The sequence below is a fragment of the Lissotriton helveticus genome, chromosome 7 (assembly GCF_964261635.1).
Source record: "Lissotriton helveticus chromosome 7, aLisHel1.1, whole genome shotgun sequence".
In the NCBI taxonomy this organism is placed as follows: Eukaryota; Metazoa; Chordata; class Amphibia; order Caudata; family Salamandridae; genus Lissotriton; species Lissotriton helveticus.
In genome coordinates, this window is record NC_136068.1 from 1762900780 (window position 1) to 1762919896 (window position 19117).

The following is a 19117-nucleotide window of genomic DNA, read 5'->3' on the forward strand; positions in this document are numbered from 1 at the left end:
AGTTCTGTATGCTTTTAAAAGCGTTTTGTCCAGAAGAATGGTATCTCTCCCACGCAGTGCTTCACTGCCATAGGTAATAGTAGGTAGCATTTTGGCCCGTGCTACCACTAAGAGAGGGCTCAGCGTAGGGCCCAGTAGTTTGGCTGATAAGCTTTTCATGGTTAAGGCAAGGATCGTCCCTTTCCTTTTGATCTCTTGTTGACGGGTAAACGATCCTTCTTTGTCTAAGTAGACTCCCAGATACTTGTAATCCTCCGCTGGTTCAATATGTTTGGGACACAGATGCCATAGATAGCTCTTTTTCCAAGTACTGGGAATGTTTTCATGTGGGAGAGAATCTGTTGGTCACTAGGTGGAGTTCAACAGTGATGTGCTCTTTCCGAAGAGCACAGTTTCATTCTTAGTAGTGTTGGTCTTCATCCAGTGGATGAGTCATGCTGGTATTGAACTTGATCTTGGAATGTATTGGACATTTTTTCTGTGAGGGAGAGAATGATTTGCATGTCATAGTTGTAGGAGAGGGTGCTAATATTATGAGCATATAATCACATAAATGAAAAATAATCAAAGAAACATGACTTAAGTCCACACTGTTTACTTCACAATGGGAATGCGTATTAAATATGCGGTATCAATATACACAATAGTCAATCAATAATTTACATGGTGCCCCAATTACAGTAACGGGGAGAGGGGGGGGTATGGTGTTGTGGTGGTTGTGGGGAATTCGTGAGGGAAAAAGTGAGAATTCCTTAAGTGACAGTGAAATCAACAATTGTCAATTATTAAACAAGGTTACAAACTATGTACAGTGAGATGAGACAAAAATGTTCATAGAATTATTCAAAGAATGTCATACTCCAAATAGTTCAATTAATGAGGATAGTAGGGAATGGAGTTGACGATGGAAAATGGACGTATGTCGACGTTTCGACCCTTTGAGGTGCAGATATTAGTGGTTATCTTGCCGTAGGGTCTTCATCAGGACTGGAGGGGCACACACCCACAGAGGTGGTAGAGACAGGACCAAGACTGGTGTATACAACGTGTCCCTGGTAGATCGTCACGTGTAATAGTAGTAGTGAAATTATTGCTGGTATGGATCGGTTCCGAATGCCGTCATGTGAAAACGTCCGGCTAGAATGTGGGTCAGACTGTGACAGCCTGCCGCGATCTCCGAAGGATTCAGTCCAAGATCGATTCCCAACGAGCAAGGTTTTGCCCGAACTGAGACGGACCCACATTCTAGCCGGACGTTTTCACATGACGGCATTCGGAACCGACCAATCCGAGTATTCGCAACCCCAATCCTTATCGACACGGACCTTTCTCCTAGCCGGACGTGCTCACACGACGGCGCACGGAATCGACCCTCGAGGGTAATTCCGACCTTGATCCATACCAGCAATAATTTCACTACTACTATTACACGTGACGATCTACCAGGGACACGTTGTATACACCAGTCTTGGTCCTGTCTCTACCACCTCTGTGGGTGTGTGCCCCTCCAGTCCTGATGAAGACCCTACGGCAAGATAACCACTAATATCTGCACCTCAAAGGGTCGAAACGTCGACATACGTCCATTTTCCATCGTCAACTCCATTCCCTACTATCCTCATTAATTGAACTATTTGGAGTATGACATTCTTTGAATAATTCTATGAACATTTTTGTCTCATCTCACTGTACATAGTTTGTAACCTTGTTTAATAATTGACAATTGTTGATTTCACTGTCACTTAAGGAATTCTCACTTTTTCCCTCACGAATTCCCCACAACCACCACAACACCATACCCCCCCCCTCTCCCCGTTACTGTAATTGGGGCACCATGTAAATTATTGATTGACTATTGTGTATATTGATACCGCATATTTAATACGCATTCCCATTGTGAAGTAAACAGTGTGGACTTAAGTCATGTTTCTTTGATTATTTTTCATTTATGTGATTATATGTTCCTTTGCTACTGGGACCCCTCTCTTTTCACTAACGTAACCTACCCAGGTCCCCGTAACTTTAACTGGGTCAACCCATACATTAATAAGCTAATATTATGAGAGCAGATGATGCTTGTTAGAGGGAATACATTGAAGACGGTCCGCAGATGAGGTTGCAGACATCCGAGGTGTACTGTGCCAGGCTTACTGACTGGGTCCTTCCAGTCAGGAAGGATCAAATCCATCAGATATGACACGGTGGCTATCGATGTCAACCTCATTCGCACTGACTTGCCAAGACGAATGAGAAAGTGAAGTCATTAGACCTGAAGACATCCAGCCTTACCACGGACATGTCCGACTTGCAAACAGAAGTGCGCAATCTTCGATCTGCTAATGACTTTTTTGCTCATCGCTTGGAGGATTTTGAAGGCCGTGCACGGCGCAATAACGTGCGTATTATTGGGGTCCCGGAAGAATCTAGTCCACTCGCCACTGATCTTCGAGTGGAGGACCTCATTCTTAATCATCTGGCACCAAAGGGCCTGAGCAAATTCTTTGCCATCGAACGTGCACACAGAGTGCCAGGGGGACAGGCGAAGCCCGGTTTCCCCCCCCGTCCGATTATTGCACGGATCTTCAACTTTAGAGATCGCCACGGCATTTTGCAGGTGGCACGGACAAGCGGCCCTACGCAGTTCGAGAACGCCGCTGTGAATTTTTATCCAGATTTTTCTCAATCGGTCCAGAAACAACGTATGGGATTTCAAGGTGTGAAACGGCGACTAAGAGACATGGTACTAAAATATGCTATGTTATTCCCGGCCCGACTGCGTGTTGAGTATGACAATCGAACATTTTTCTTTGTCAGGCCTGAGGAAGTGAGTGATTGGTTGGACACTTTGCCGACTCGCCGCGCTGGCCAGGAACATGCTGGTGGTGCGGAAGGGGGACTGATGGACCAAGAATGATTACGGTGCCTGTGTCCGGAACAATTTTCAGCGTGATCAGCCGGAGTTCACTAACTTTTTCTGTTTTCTTTGATCATTCCGTTTGTATCCTCGGAGGTAGCGGGGATGGCGGGACCCTTTCCTCCTCTGGGGTTTTCTTTGTGTAGATTAGTTTATGTTTGTAATTGCTAGGGCGACAGGCACACTGCAAATTGGGGTGGCTTTTGAGTCGGTGCAGGGGTGCAGGGTGGGGGGGAGTTGTGTTGGGAACCTTGGGGGGAGGGGGGACGTGTTTTGGAATTGTTTGTTTTTTCTTTTTCAAGGCATGGTACTTTCATTATCTTTGACACTGGTGTGATGCTCGTTTTGCGATGGGAGTTCATTTCGGACTGGGATGGGGGGGTAGAGGTTTGAAGGTATTGAGCTGGAATGTGAATGGGTTGGGTGATCGCATATAGAGAGGAGTGGTCATGCAGCTGCTGCGGCGCCTTTTGCCTGATGTCGTTCTGTTACAAGACAAAAAGTTGTGCCTTCCTCTAGAAAGGTGAAAGCATCCCTTGATGCACTGCTATACAGTCCAACTGGGGATTACCCAGCGTTCCTCAAAAGTTTCACACAAAAGTTTAACTGTTCATGTTCTTTATTTTTCCATAATGCTTCCTTTTACTTTTTGTTTAAACATTCTGGGTACGCATTTATTTCATTAGGTCAATCCAATGCATTTCGGTCGTTATGACCTTCATCTGGGACCATATGAGCTGAAAACAAGGCATAACAGTATTCTGTGTCAATATTGGAATGATAACATGGCAAATCAAAAACACATTTCATACATGATTGTAAATGCGCATCAAAACGAAATACAAACGTTGTGCTCGAATTGTGATGTCACCCAAGTGAAAACATGCTGTGTGCTACATAGTGCCAAGAAAAAACGCCAGTACGGCACTCACTTATAGTACTCCTTGTGCTAACCGTTTAAACCATCAGAACGCTGTTTATAGAAAAAACGAGGGACAAACTTAATATAGGAAAACGCTTAGACTAGGGACTTCACACCTCTTATTACTACGGGCTGTTGGCATATGCAAAGTTACTTACTTCATGCACGTGAAGAAACACGTCTTGTCTATGCTGTTTGCATTTCCGCAATAACGGTGCCGGCATTAGCGCGATGCCGGTCCACTTACTGAGCCTTTAACAAACCCATAGTGCAAGCATTTGGTATCCATCGCTTTCATTCGTCGGGCTCCCGATCACGTGGTCGGGGCCACAGCCAATGGGAGCGACCTAATCCTCCCTAATGGTATCTGAATCTGCGCGTACAATAGTCAATAAAGTATCTAAAACTGGCTATAAAAAAACGTCATTGAGCCGCTCTTGGGGGCAAAATGTGTCAGTTCTAAAGTGAGTGTAAAAAACAAGAAATTAACGAGAAAATAAGTCAAATGGTGAGATGTGACTGTGTGATACCACTAACCCTACTATGTACAATTGTGGTGGATGACTCATGCACCCAAATCTGTAGGAAAAGCAAAACGCGCTTGTCTATGCCAATTCACAAATATTTACAAATAACATGTAAATTCAACGCGATCATTGAGCCCAAAAGGCTTATGTGAATTTAACAAATACATCCAATTGTTTTCACGTTGAAGAAGGAATCTGTTATTGTCCCTTCCTTCAATTTTGTCAATCACTTCCAAAACTGCAAACTGTAGTTGGGACACGTTGTGTTTCTCTTCCTTGAAATGAGCTGCTACTGCTGACTTGATGTTACCTGTCCTGATGTTGGACTTGTGCTCATTTAATCTTGTTTTTATCTTGCGAGTGGTTTTGCCTACGTAAACCTTTCCGCAAGGACATTTCAACATATAGATAGCATTTGTCGTGTCACAGGTCGCATTTACACGGAGCTTAATCTGATGTCCTTTCATAGGATGTGTTATTGCGCTGCCCCTGATAATGTTGTTGCAGTGCCCGCATTGAAGGCAAGGTCTAGTGCCTCGGTATGTCTCTACTTTCAGTTTCTTTTGTTTTAGTAGTTCTCCAAGGTTTTTGCCTCTGGTGAAGGCAAAAATAGGCTGTTGTTCAAAACTTTTGTCAAAGTCACTTTCAGCTCGTAGGATATTCCAATGCGTTCGTATGATGCGCTTATATTTATGGCTCATCGTTGAATATTTAGACACTATGGTCATTCTTTCTTGCTTCGCCTTGACCCGAGTCTTTAGAGGTTCTGCTCTAGGGATGCTTTGAACCTTGTCGATGGATTTGTTGATCAGGGCTGTTGGATATCCTCTCTTTCGAAATCTTTCGCCCATGGTTTCCAATGTATCTTGCACTTTATGTGTCTCAGAGGTGATTCTTTTTGCCCTCATCATCTGAGATGTCGGTAAATGAGTTTTCAACGAATCCTGGTGAAAGCTTTGAAAGTGGACAGTGTTGTTTCTATCAGTGGGTTTTCTGTACATCTCCGTTTCTATTTTACCCTGATGCAGCTTCACTCGAACGTCCAAAAAGGTAATGGAAGATTTAGACGTTTCCCAGGTGAGTTCTATTCGCTCATTTTTTGAGTTCAGTTCAGTCAGTACCCGTTGAAGTAATTCTTCACTGTTCTTCCAAATGATGAAGATGTCATCAATATAACGAACTATCATTTTCAGATTGCTGGTCCAAGTAGGATTGTTCAAAATGAAGTGTTCCTCATACGCCTTCATATAAAGATTAGCATATACCGGGGCGGCGCAGTTGCCCATTGAGGTTCCAACCAGTTGTTGGTACCACTTGTTGTTGACCTTGAAGTAACTATGATAGAGCGTAAAAATTATCAACTCCATCAAAAAGACTTGCATTTGTTCATTGTGTTCAGTCGTTAAGATTGCTTGCTCCATCGCTTCTATCCCAGCTCCGTGGGGTATCGAGGTGTACAAAGCCTTAACGTCTGCTGTGCATAATAGTAATTCCTCATTCTCATCAATTTCCAAAAGGCTTAGTCTTGTTAAGAAGTCCGTGGAATCTTTGATGTATGTAGCCATGTTTTGTACAGTGGGTTGCATGTATTTATCGATGAATTGACCGGTGGATTCATGAATACTGTTTCTCGTGGATACGATGGGACGCAATGGTGGATCCCATAAGTTCTTGTGTACCTTCGGAATCATATAAAACGTCGGGCTACTAGGGTTCTCCTTAAGCAAAAAGTTTTTTGTTTTGTCATTGATGGTACCATTCTCCCTTGCTTGGACAACCAATTCGGACAATTTTTTGGCATACTCTTTTGTCGGGTTCCCATTTAATTCAGCATAGGTGTTGGAGTCTGCTAGATGTTCTTCTAGTTTCAATTGATACATGTTGGCATCCATTATGACTAGGCCTCCGCCTTTGTCTGCTTTAGTGCAAAGAATATCCTTGTTATGTGCCAGTTTTTTTAGGACATCCAAATCCTTGTTGGTGAGGTTTCTCCTGGGTTTTTTATCGAACTTGAGCCTACTCAAATCTTGCCTAACCAAGGTTTCGAAAAGGTCTAAGGTCTTGTGGCTGGTGGGAGCCATGTACGTGCTTCTTGCTCGTAATCCTTTGAGTTGGTCTTGTTCAGTTGTGTACGGTTTATCCACAATGTGATCAAAAAAGTAGCGCAGCCTCAATTTGCGCATAAGTTTGAAAAAACTTATGTCAAGTTCGAGTGAATTGGTAGGGGTTGTTGGTACAAAAGAAGTGCCTTTTTCCAAAACTTCTAATTCCTGTGTCGTCAATTTATACTTGGAAATGTTGATTACTAGGTGCTCTTGGGTGTGGTTTTTTTTCTCTCTTTCTCCTTTATCTTTATTGTAGCGCTTCGAGTGTTTGGAGCTTCTTTTTCCCCACCTGGATCTTCTTGTAGGCCTGGGCCTACCTCTAAAAAATGCTCGTCTACGATGTTGATAACTGCTGAGGTGGTTGGTTTTTCTGTCCCTGTTGTTCCCTCTTTTCTCACTGTTGATGTGCCCGTTTTATCAACTTGTTGTGCCTGCCTTGGTGGATAGTTTCTGTTAGGCGGTGGTCGATTTGTGGCATCGCTTCCCGATGACGAGGTGTCAGTGAACGGAGTATAGGGGCGGTTTCTCCTCCTCTGGGCGTACACATCTGCCCATGTGTACACTTCCCCTAATTTATAATCGAGTGTGTCTCGTTTAAATTTTCTGATTTTCCGTTCATTTACTTCTTGGATGTGACGATCTATTTGTTCCTTAGCGTCCTTGAGGACTGTATCTAATTCATCTGCTGTCATCATTTTGGAAAGCTCCTCTGTGAGTTCATCCATTTCCTTCGTTAGTTCTATTAAGATGAGTGAGAGCTCTTCGATGATCAACAAGATCAAATCCAACGAACATCGGTTCAATATGGCGTACCACTTATCCTGAAACGCTTTCGAGTTCTTACAGAGAGAGGGTTTGAGGGCAATACGTAGTCCCCTCGGTATCCTTAATACTTTATGGTAGCGGATCAATGTGCTCGCATGAAGTTTTTGATTAGCGTGGCGTTTGGATATGTAAATTAATTGCTTTAAGTTTTGTGCTTTGGTCCTACTTGAGGATGTCTGAGTCATCTCTTCTTGAATTAAAGAATAAATTCTGGAGGCTTCACCCTCCTGAAAAGCAAACGTGTCTGCCCTGGCTTCAGTGCTCTTTGAGATCTCTTCATATTGCATTTTTGACTGATTTCGGTCACTCGAACTTTTGTTGACTTGGCGTGCAGCTCGCCTCTGTGGCAAGAGTGTAAAATACAGAAATGTAATAGTTAGGGGCTCTGAGCGCACTGCTTTGTTTATATGAATAAAGTTTCAGTCCCTGTTCAATAGTACCTCTTGTAAGTTAAGCGTGCACTCGGGACCACATGGAAGTCCCTCGATTGGAGAGATTAGACACCTGGCCCGGGGCATATCGGATCATTCTCCGATTTGGTTTCATTTTAATCTTAGCATCGGGGCCGAAGGCAGGGTGGCTCCGATTAACCCATGGTATCTCCTCAACCCCAAGACACGCGCTGAATTGATTAAATCATTTGATCTGTATTTTGCTGAAAATGTTGGTTCTGTATCCTCACCTGTCTCGTTGTGGGAAGCTTTTAAGACTGTGATCAGGGGACAGGCATTGTCTTTGGTGGGGTGTGCCAAGAAATGTAAGAACGAGGCAATTGTTCAGCTCGAAACTGAAATCACAGACCTGGAGACTGCATTGGAGCGGGGGGTGTCTCGAGAAGCGTTACATGTCCTCCACCTTAAACAATTGGAATATAAAATTTTGGTTACTGATGCAGCAAAGACGATGAGTAGGGAACAGCAGGGACGGCTCTATGATGTGGGTGATAAAGCAGGAAAATTGATTGCCTGGCTGGACAGAAGAGAGAGAGCGAATCGAGTGGTTCCGGTGATTGTGACATGTGATGGTGTGGGTGTAACTGATCCTGTTGGCATTGTCGAATGCTTTGCCGATTATTTCCGAGAGGTCTATACCTCGGTGTCCGACAGGTCTGAAGAGAATTCGCACTTGTTGCTTCGGGACATAACGCTACCCTGTTTGTCGGCATCGGAGCGTGATTGCTTGGATGCCACGCCCTCGGTGGATGAGGTGGCTCTCGCGCTGCGCTCCCTTCGCTCTGGCAAGGCTCTGGGTCCCAATGGCCTTCCTGTGGAACTGTATAAGTTACGCCCTGATACTTTGGCTCCCCATCTACGTGCTATGTTTCTGGCTGCGCGAGATAATGGTTCCCTCCCCAGAGATCAGCATCTTGCGACCATTGTGGTGATCCATAAGGAAGGTAAACCACGAGATCGCTGCTCGTCTTATAGACCCATTTCGCTTTTAAATGCATAACCCAAGATCCTCGCCAAATTGCTTGCTAATCGTCTGATTACGGTTATTGGCGACCTGATTCATCCGGATCAATCGGGTTTTATCCCGCACCGTAACACGGCATTAAATTTGCGACGTCTGCATGGTGTTCTCGCGAGGGCCCCGATGCTGCGTGAACCGGCCATCTTGGCGTCCTTGGACACCACGATGGCCTTTGATACAATAGAGTGGTCTTATCTCTGGGCGGTACTCGCCAAGTTTGGATTTGGCGCGGGTTTTATCGGTTGGGTCAAACTCCTGTATGAAACACCGCTAGTCCAGGTGGTGGTTAATGGCCGCGTCTCCGTGCCTTTTACTCTCGGTAGGGGCACACAACAGGGTTGTCCGTTGTCCCCACTCCTTTTTGCTCTGGCGTTAGAGCCTCTTGCTGCTTGGCTACGGTGGGAACCCTCGATGAAGGGTATATGCTGGACGCCGGAATTTGAGGATCGCATTTCCTTATACGCGGATGACATTTTATTGTACCTTACCTCTCCCCACAAATCGCTCAATGTGTTGTTTGATGTACTTACCTCCTTCGGGAAGAACTCGGGCCTCATCATTAATTGGTCGAAATCCTACATTTATGTACTGGCGGGTGATGTCCCTCGTTTGCCACGGGGCTGTCCTATCCAGTTGTCGCAGTCTGGCTTTAAGTAGCTGGGTGTGTTTATCTCCATGGAACCGGCGGTTCGCTACGAACATAATTTGCTCCCCCCACTCCAACGGTTACGCTCCGATGTAGCGCGTTGGTGTAAATTACCGTTGTCTCCCCTAGGGCGTGCGGCCCTTTTCAAGATGATGTCCTTACCTCGGTTCCTATATGCCCTCCAGAATAGTTTTGATGTTATCCCGTCGACATACTTTCAGGAAGTAGAATCGTTGCAGAGGCAACTAATATGGGACGGACGTTCGTGCATAGCTCTTCCGAAATTGACACTCCCCTGGTATGATGGCGGTATAGCGCTCCCGGATATTGGTAGGTATTACTGGGCTTCCCACCTTGCTGCTATCAACCACGGGATGTATGGCCCGGCGTTGAATCCAGCATTTGAAATGGACAAGTGGCTGCTCCCGGGTGGTGATTATTATAGGGCACTTTACTCGGGACCCTCCCGTTCACGACTCACGGGACCTACCGCTATAGCTGTGCGGGTATGGCATAGCGCAACGGCGGCTATGGGCTGGAGTGATAAATTAACGGGTGCGACACCGCTCTATGCCTCTGCGAAGTTGGTTGGCCTATGGAGGACGAAGGGATTTGATAAGTGGGACATGATCGGTATTGGTAAAGTGTGTGATCTCTGGGTTAAAGGAAAGGTTAAGACCTTCTCTGAACTGCAAATAGAGTATAAGCTGAGTGACAGGGAAAGATTTCGTTACATCCAGGTACGTCATGCTCTGAATTCTGTGTTGCCAGTGGGTAGTGCTGTTCCGGATTCCTCCCCCCTCGAAGATTGTATACTGGATGGCTATGTGGCAGATAGTACTATCTCACTGTTCTATAAGAAAATGATTAATGACCGATCGGGTCTGCTTGATCGCCTCCGTGAGGCCTGGATTGCTGATGGTATTGAACTGGATGATGAGGATTGGCAGTCCGCGATCTCCTCTCCCAAGGAGGCGGCGATTCCGGCCCTCCTCCGTCTGGTCCAACTTAAGATCCTCCACAGAATCTATGTCACTGGTCCCCGTCTAATTCATATGGGCTTCTCTATGGATGGTATGTGTCGGCGTGGGTGTGGTCTCCTTGGCACCTATCTCCACATCATATGGGAATGCCCTGAGGTGGTGCAATTCTGGAAACGTGTACATGAGATTATGGATGATGTCACGGGTGTTTGTATGAAGCCCAACAATGCTTATTGAATGTATGGGGTCCGAATGACTATGACGTGTCGTAGCTTCGGTGGGTGACTTTGGCCAATATGGTTGCGAAGAGAGATATTGCCCAGTTGTGGGGGTCCCCAAGGCCGCCTACAGTGACTGCTTGGAAAGAGAGTCTGGACTGGTGCATGTTTCGAGAGAAAACAGTATAAAGTATAGTAAAGTCCACATTTGTAAAGTGCACAATCACCCGTAAGGGTCTCTAGGCGCTGGGGGCCGTCAGGAAGATTAAGCGAGCTATTGCCCAGAGTCACATGGTGCTGGGCTAACCTGCCGCCGGAGCCGGGGATCGAACCGTGGTCCCCAGATTCCAGCGTCAGTCGCCCTGGCCGCGGCGCCACACCTCTCCCACCATATATACCACAGTATATATTGCAAGAGGCAGGCCCAAAAAATGGGGCAAGATTTGGAATCCGTGGAACTCATATCGTGGAGATATTTGTACACCCCCGCTCACCGCTATCCAGAGTCCTTCCCTGTCGCCCTGACCTATATCCCTTCCAGCTGTGGTATTTCGTACTGTTTATATGCAATTCTGCCTCCGCCTCCCTCCCCTCATCTGTATTCAATAGACTTTTTTTCTCCTGCTATCATGTATCTCCCGTCCTCCTTGGGCACAGGCCTAATGACTGTATTATACTGTACTGCCTTGCTTGTTTGTTTGATGTTTTGTTTTCACGTGTTTCAAATAATAAAAAGTAAAAAATAAAAAAATCCATCAGATATTTTTCCTTGGATTCCTATGTTGTTTAGGCATGGGATGAGGATGGGTTGGGAAACAGTATCAAATGCTTCAGACTTCTTTAGCCACCAGCTACACCAAGCAAGAAACCGGCCAAAAAAACTGTTTGAGCTAATCAAAACTCAATCAAGGATGAACCTCACGATTACAAAACACAACTAGCACACAACCGACCTGTGAAGAATTCTCTACCTTCTTTAATTTAAAGACAGATAACATCAGGAAAGATCTCCTCATTGGCCTAAGCCTACACTCTAGCCCTCACAGCAAAACATCCCTTGTTCTAAAAAAACCATGCTTCATGGTCGTCCTTCGATACTTACATGGAAGAAACTATAGGCAAGATTCTCAGTACACTGAAACCCTCCAATCACCTCACTGGACCTCTCCCCGCAAATGCTGTAAAGGACTTTATCCCATTGCTTCTCCCGCTCTGGACGAAAATCATTAACAGCTCACTTCAACAAGGATGCATCCCGGACTCCCTTAAAGTGGGACAAGTATCGCCCATACTAAACAAACCCACAGCAGACCCCACCGACCTAAACAACTATCGCCCTATTTCCAAAAGCCCAACCTTGGCCAAACTGTTAGAAAAATGTTTACACCTCAAATTGACAAAACACATCGAGCACTTTGACCTCCTCAACCCACATCAATCAGACTTCCGAGCAGGCCACAGCACGGAATCAGCCATGACACACTTTATTGATGACGCGCTACAAATTCTTGATCAGAACCGTACTTGCCTCCTCATCCTACTCAACCTCTCATCAGCCTTAGATACGGTCAAACACGAGAACCTACTAGATCTGCTGAATCACAGAATGGTCTATCAGGAAGAGTGCTCAAGTGGTTTACCTCCTTTCTTCATAACCGGACTCAGAAATTCAAGATTAACAATTATTTATTTATATATTTATGAAATTTAATGAGCGCGCGGCTACTCCCAAAGGGGGTGTTCCGGCGCTGAGGACAGCAGCCGTAGAGACCATAGGAAGGCTAGTAACTGGAGAACAGCCATGTCTTCAAGCTGCGCCTGAACTGACACTCAGATTCGATCAGTCGAAGATTTAATGGAAGGGAGTTCCATAGCTTTGCCGTGACCACCGCAAAAGCTCTACCTCCTTTTCTTGAGCGATGGAAGCAGGGGGGAGCAGGAGACGGAGGTGGTTGGATCTGAGAGCTCGAGATGAGTGGACTTGCTTCAGCCCATGTCTGAGATACCCTGGTCCCTTCTCATTCAGAGCCCTGAAAGACAGGGCTTTAACCTGAATGTGAGAAGATATCGGGAGCCAGTGAAGGTTCTTCAAGTGAGGGGGGATAGAGTGGCAATTGGGAATGTTACGTATCAGCCTGGCAGCAGCATTCTGAACAATCTGCAACCGATGTAAAAGGTAAGCTGGAGCTCCCACGTATAAGCTATTAGAATAGTCCAGGTGTGAGGTAATGAGGGCATGCACTATAGTCCTCTTTGAATCCATGGGCAGGTAGTGGAAGATCTTTTTAATCATGTGCAATTTGCCAAAGCAGGCTGAGGTGTCTTTATCGATTTGGGCTTTACATGTAAATGTAAATGTAAATGTGTTGGACTTGTAAAGCGCACAGCTGCCCGTAAGCGTCCCGGCGCTTGCTTAGGGAACCCATCCTGGTATTCCCCTGTGAGAAACCCCGGCATGGTGTCCACAAGGTGAAAGCCAGGCATCCCGCCGCGAGGGGCCGTAGTGGAGATTAAGCAAGCTATTGCCCAGAGTCACAGAGTGTGACCCCGTGAGTTGAGTAGGCACCAGAGCGAGAATTGTCGAGTCTGTGGAATTTTTGGTCCCGAGACCCGCCGAGGCAGGGAATCAAACCCTGGTCCACGGTCGATCTCAGATTCCGGGTCTGCCGCCTCTAACCACTGAGCCACGCTTCTCCAACAATTCGTTGTCAATTATAAAGCCCAGATTCCGAGCAGATTTAACGGGAGACGGGGGAGGGTTCAGCTCGGACGGCCACCACATAGATGGTAGCAATGGGGATTTTTGGTTGAAGAACAGCACCTCGGTTTTATCAGTGTTCAACTTCAGGGTATTAGAAGTCATCCACGATACAATGTTAGAGATGCAAGCTTTGAAATGTGATAGTCCATTTTCCACAATACGATGTCCACACCCATTCCAGTAACACTAGGTGTCCTACAAGGATCCTCCCTTACCCCGACATTGTTGAGTCTAGTCATGGAACCACTTACCGCACTGCTTCAAGTATCTAACGTGCCATTTCACATGTACGCAGACGATACCCAACTCTACCTTAAAATACACACACCCGAAGACATCAAACTACTCTACACAACGCTTAGGAACACACAAACATGGCTGGCAGAGAATCATCTTAAACTGAACCCTCTAAAAACGGAATTCCTCCTAATAGCACCACCCGCCAAAGTCCCCATAATTCAGGATTGGCTTAAACATCTTACTGCATTCAACGTTCAACCAACCATCGTGGACTCAGCAAAATCATTAGGCATAAGCCTCGACTGCAATCTCAATATGCAGCATCATATCAGTAATGCAACGAAGGGAGCTAATTTCCAAATCAATACATTGAGGAAGCTGCAACCCTTCCTGCCAGCCAATGACTTCAGGACTGCAGTCCAAGCCCTAGTTATCCCTCAAGTAGATTATGGAAGTGTCCCCCTTTGTGGCCTCCCATAGCGACAACTGCACCCCTAAGAGCCTCTATTAATGCTGCAGCGAGACTCATCACTGGCTCATAAAAATGCTCACACATCTCTCCTGACTTAAAATCCTTGAACTGGCTGCCATTTGAAGCTAGAATACACCTGAAAATTGCGTGCATGACGCATAAGGCAATATATCGCAACTCTCCCAGTTACCTCGCTCAGAAATTGACAAACTTGGGTGGCTCTAGAACCACAAGAAGTGCAGAAAACCTACTACTGAAACCACAAAGATCCCGCAAGAAAAAAACATATAAACGGTCCTTCTTAGGGATGGCACCCAGGATCTGGAATGCTCTCCCTCCAGAAACCAGACTTATCTCATCAACCAAAAAAGAAGTAGAATCGAACCTCTTGGCTAAATTCACATGAATATAGGCTAAGGAAATCTCGAGACTCACTATTTTTCCTTTTATGACAATGAACAGCCAGACCACCTAGACACCTTTGTTGCCTTGCCTTGACTCCATGGGTAATCATTTGCTCACTCCGTTTTGCTCATCTTTGCACAAAATGCTTTGTTAATGATTCTTTTGTCTTTATATCCCCTATGTGTGTAAAGCGTTCTGATATCAGTGAGGATATTGTTCGTACTCTATAAAACTTTTTAAATAAATAAATAAAATGCAAGCGCCCAGTCGCTGATCACTGTTAGTTGGGTAGCCCAATAGTATTTTCTAATATCGGGGAGCCAATCCCTCCATCACACACCCCCACATCAGTTTGGAGATGGCCATAAGTGGCGGGCATGTGTTCCACAAAATCAGACGAAGAAGGGATTCTGTCTTTCAAAAGAATTAATCAGGTATACGATAAGGGTATTTTGCAACGCATAAAGCATCTGGGGCATTGTCATAATCTTAAACATTGCAGCTCTTCCCAGTATGGAGAGCGGCAAAGCCCTCCAGTGTTGGACATCTGTTGCAAGTAACTTCAGGATAGGAACTAGGTTGGACAGGTAAAAGAGAAGGGGGTCCATACTGACATGGATCCCTAGGTACTTGAAACAACCAGAAGACATGGGTAAGTGGACATCTCTGGGCAGAATGGTCATGGGATCCGTAATCAGGTGCACAATGAATTTGTCCAAGTTAATGGTGTACCCTGAGTGCTTACTAAAAATGTGAAGCATGTTGGTCGACCTGTCGATCGTTATAGTGGGGTTTGTAACATAAAAAATGATATCATTGGCGTATAGAGAGAAACACCTGTCCCACATTTCCCCCTAACATACCCAATATTAAAGGGTCTTGTTGGACCCATGCAGCCATGGGCTACAGAGTGAAAGTAAAAATCAGTGGGGAAAGTGGACATCCCTTCCTCGTTCCCCTATACACAGTGAAATTACAGGATATTATTGCATTGACCTTAACATGAGCCATGGGGTCCTTATACAGCAGGCGCATCCAACCTATGAAATTGGGACCGAAACCCTTCCGCTCTGGTACCTCAAACATGTAAGTCTATTTAATTGTGTTGAAGGCTATAGAGGCGTCTATTGAATGAACCCTCGTGGACACCTTCTCGTTACTGGGGCATTGTCATAATCTTAAACATTGCAGCTCTTATCAGTGTGGAGAGCAGCAAAGCCCTCCATTGTTGGACATCTGTTGCAAATAACTCCAGGATAGGAACTAGGTTGTACAGGTAAAAGAGAAGGGGGTCCATACTGACATGAGTCCCTAGGTACTTGAAACAACCAGAAGACATGGGTAAGTGGACTTCTCTGGGCAGAATGGTCATGGGATCCGTAATCAGGTGCACAATGAATTTGTCCCAGTTAATGGTGTACCCCGAGTGCTTACTAAAAATGTGAAGCATGTTGGTCGACCTGTCGATCGTTATAGTGGGGTTGTAACATAAAACATTATATCATCGGTGTACAGAGAGAAACACCTGTCCCACATTTCCCCCTAACATACTCAATATTAGTGGGTCTTGTTGGACCCATGCAGCCATGGGCTACAGAGTGAAAGTAAAAACCAGTGGGGAAAGTGGACATCCCTGCCTCGTTCCCCTATAAACAGTAAAATTACAGGATATTATTCCATTGACCTTAACATGAGCCATGGGGTCCTTATACAGCAGGCGCATCCAACTTATGAAATTGGGACCGAAACCCTTCCGCTCTGGTACCTCAAACATGTAAGTCCATTTAATTGTGTTGAAGGCTATAGAGGCATCTATTGAATGAACCCTCGTGGACACCTTCTCATTACTGGGGCATTGTCATAATCTTAAACATTGCAGCTCTTCCCAGTATGGAGAGCAGCAAAGCCCTCTAGTGTTGGACATCTGTTGCAAATAACTCCAGGATAGGAACTAGGTTGGACAGGTAAAAGAGAAGGGGGTCGTCCATACTGACATGAGTCCCTAGGTACTTGAAACAACCAGAAGACATGGGTAAGTGGACTTCTCTGGGCAGAATGGTCATCAGATCCGTAATCAGGTGCACAATTAATTTGTCCCAGTTAATGGTGTACCCAGAGTGCCTACTAAAAATGTGAAGCATGTGGGTCGACCTGTCGATCGTCATAGTGGGGTTTGTAACATAAAAAATGATATCATCAGCCTATAGAGAGAAACACCTGTCCCACAACACCCCCAAGTCACATACCGCAATGCCACATCTTTAAAAGACTCGCTTTGTAGTGTAGTGACCCAATCCACAAGAATGAAAAGCACATCCAAGGGTTCTTCACCTGTAGGCAATGCAAAGCCTGCAAACACAGTTCTAATGTTAAAGAAGTACAACTATCTCCCCACTGCAGACCATTCAAGATTCTTCAACACAACTCATGTAATACAGAATTTGTAGTGTATGCCCTGAGGTGTCCCTGTGACAAGTATTATATTGGGAGCACCATACACAATGTTAAGAACCGAGTCCTGGAACACCTCAGGGCAATAAAGAATAATGACAGACAATACCCAGTAGCAAGCCATTTTGTTTCCAATCATAATGGCAACATCCATGCTCATTTTGTGTCTTGGATAATATCCCAACCAGAAGGAGAGGGGGGTGACAGAGTGCAAGAGCTTAGACGACTTGAATCTAAAATGATAATAAAGTACGATACTCTACGACCTTGAGGGCACAACTGTGATGAAGGATTATCCACACACTTAGGTTGTTCGCTTTTGTAAATTAATGTAGTGTATGTAAATAGTGTTTTAAGTTTTGATTTGGTGTCTCACTTTTTGTTTAATCTTTTGATTATACAGATCCACAGCAAGGTATTTGAGGAGAGTTGATTCAAGACGTATTAAAGCACTGCACTTTCACATGAATGAATCATAAATGAACGGAATTAAGAGCACCCGCACTTTAGTATGAAAATACCCACTGGGGTTGGACTCTCATGCCTTTGGCAATTACGTAATCAACGGCCAGCTATTATAACTGATTATTCAATGGGTTTCGTCCATAAGATGCCACAGTGCCCACTTGGGTATTACAGATTGCACTAAGTACCCAGGTACAAATAGATACAACAGCCACTGTTAAACTGAACGCTACAACAAGCAGTCAGATATGTGTGCAGCGAGAATATCAGTAAGCATGTAAGCAGTATAATCTTTTTCTGGATTAACCCCAGCAACTGCAATGCCCACATGGGCTCACACCAGGCTGTTGTACGGGAAACATAACATAACATAACAGGTGTATTTGTAAAGCGCACGTTCTTGGTGCTGACATAACAGATGTATATTGTTACCCAACTGTTGAGGAACAATAAAGTTTTTGTTTTCAGACGGCTCTGCCGTAATGGCCAGCAAAATCCAGTGCGTGTGAGAAAGGCACCTTATAAATCAAATGGCGCTTTCCAAAAACGCTTATGTTGAAATGTATTATTCCAAAAAAGTATTTACTGAAATTCTGATTTGGAGTTTTATTCATCAACTTTAAACATAAAATCTGTTGTTTTACCTCCGTGCACTGTGATATGCCGCTATGTCTGTCTTCACTGTTTATCATTAAGGAGGTGTGTCACTATGATTGCATATACACTTGCATTTGCAATGCACTCGAACTCGTGAGAAAGGAGTTGGACTCCGTAAAGCGTCGAGTGATTTGGCCGAAACCAAATTGAAATAAACACGCTGTAAAGGATTAAGTGGCTGTGACATCGTTTTTTCCGTACTTTCAACAAACGATTGTTGTGGGGATATATATATATATATATATATATATATAAATATATATATATATTCACACATATATACGTTTGTGTATATACATATGTATATATACGTTTGTGTATATACATATGTATATATATGTATTACCTACTGGCGGTCGCCAGTAGGTATATATAGTTAGGATTTTTTCTCTATGGGTTTTTTGAAAATTCTATGTCTAATAACTTTGGCGTTTGTGGACGGAATTGGCTGAAATTTTCAGGAAAATGGCACATTTTGTTTCTGAGCAGCCCTTCAAAATTTGGGGGGGGTTCGTCCAGTGGGGGCCGAGAAAAAAGGGGGGTCCCAAAACGTGTTTTTAACATTGAGTTTTCCATAGGGCGGTTGGCCTCACTTTTAGCCCGAACGGCTGAATGGATTTGCACGAAACTTGGCAAAATTGTAGGGACTGGTAGCCCGATGTGCCTTTTGTAGGTCTCAATATATGTGCTCCAGTGGATTTTGAGAAATTAACGTTTAAAAAAAGATATATATCTGTAACAGCGGACCGGGCAGCGGCCCAGGACGCGTACTTTTCGCGCAACGGAGCTTTGTGAAGCGAAGCTGATTGGTTCTCTGGCGTCTGTCAACATTCCAAACAGTCCGTAGCGGCCGCCATCTTGTCTCTCGGTAGGATCGAGAGACAAGAGGAGGCCAAAGCGAAGGGGCAAATGACCATAAGGGGGAATAGTAGATCCTCGCTGACCCCCTAGGTTTGATGTGGAGGTTTTAAAAGGGCCCCGCGGGGCAAAAAAAAAAAAAAATAATAATAATCGAACGGCTGAATGGATTTGCACGAAACTTGGCAAAATTGT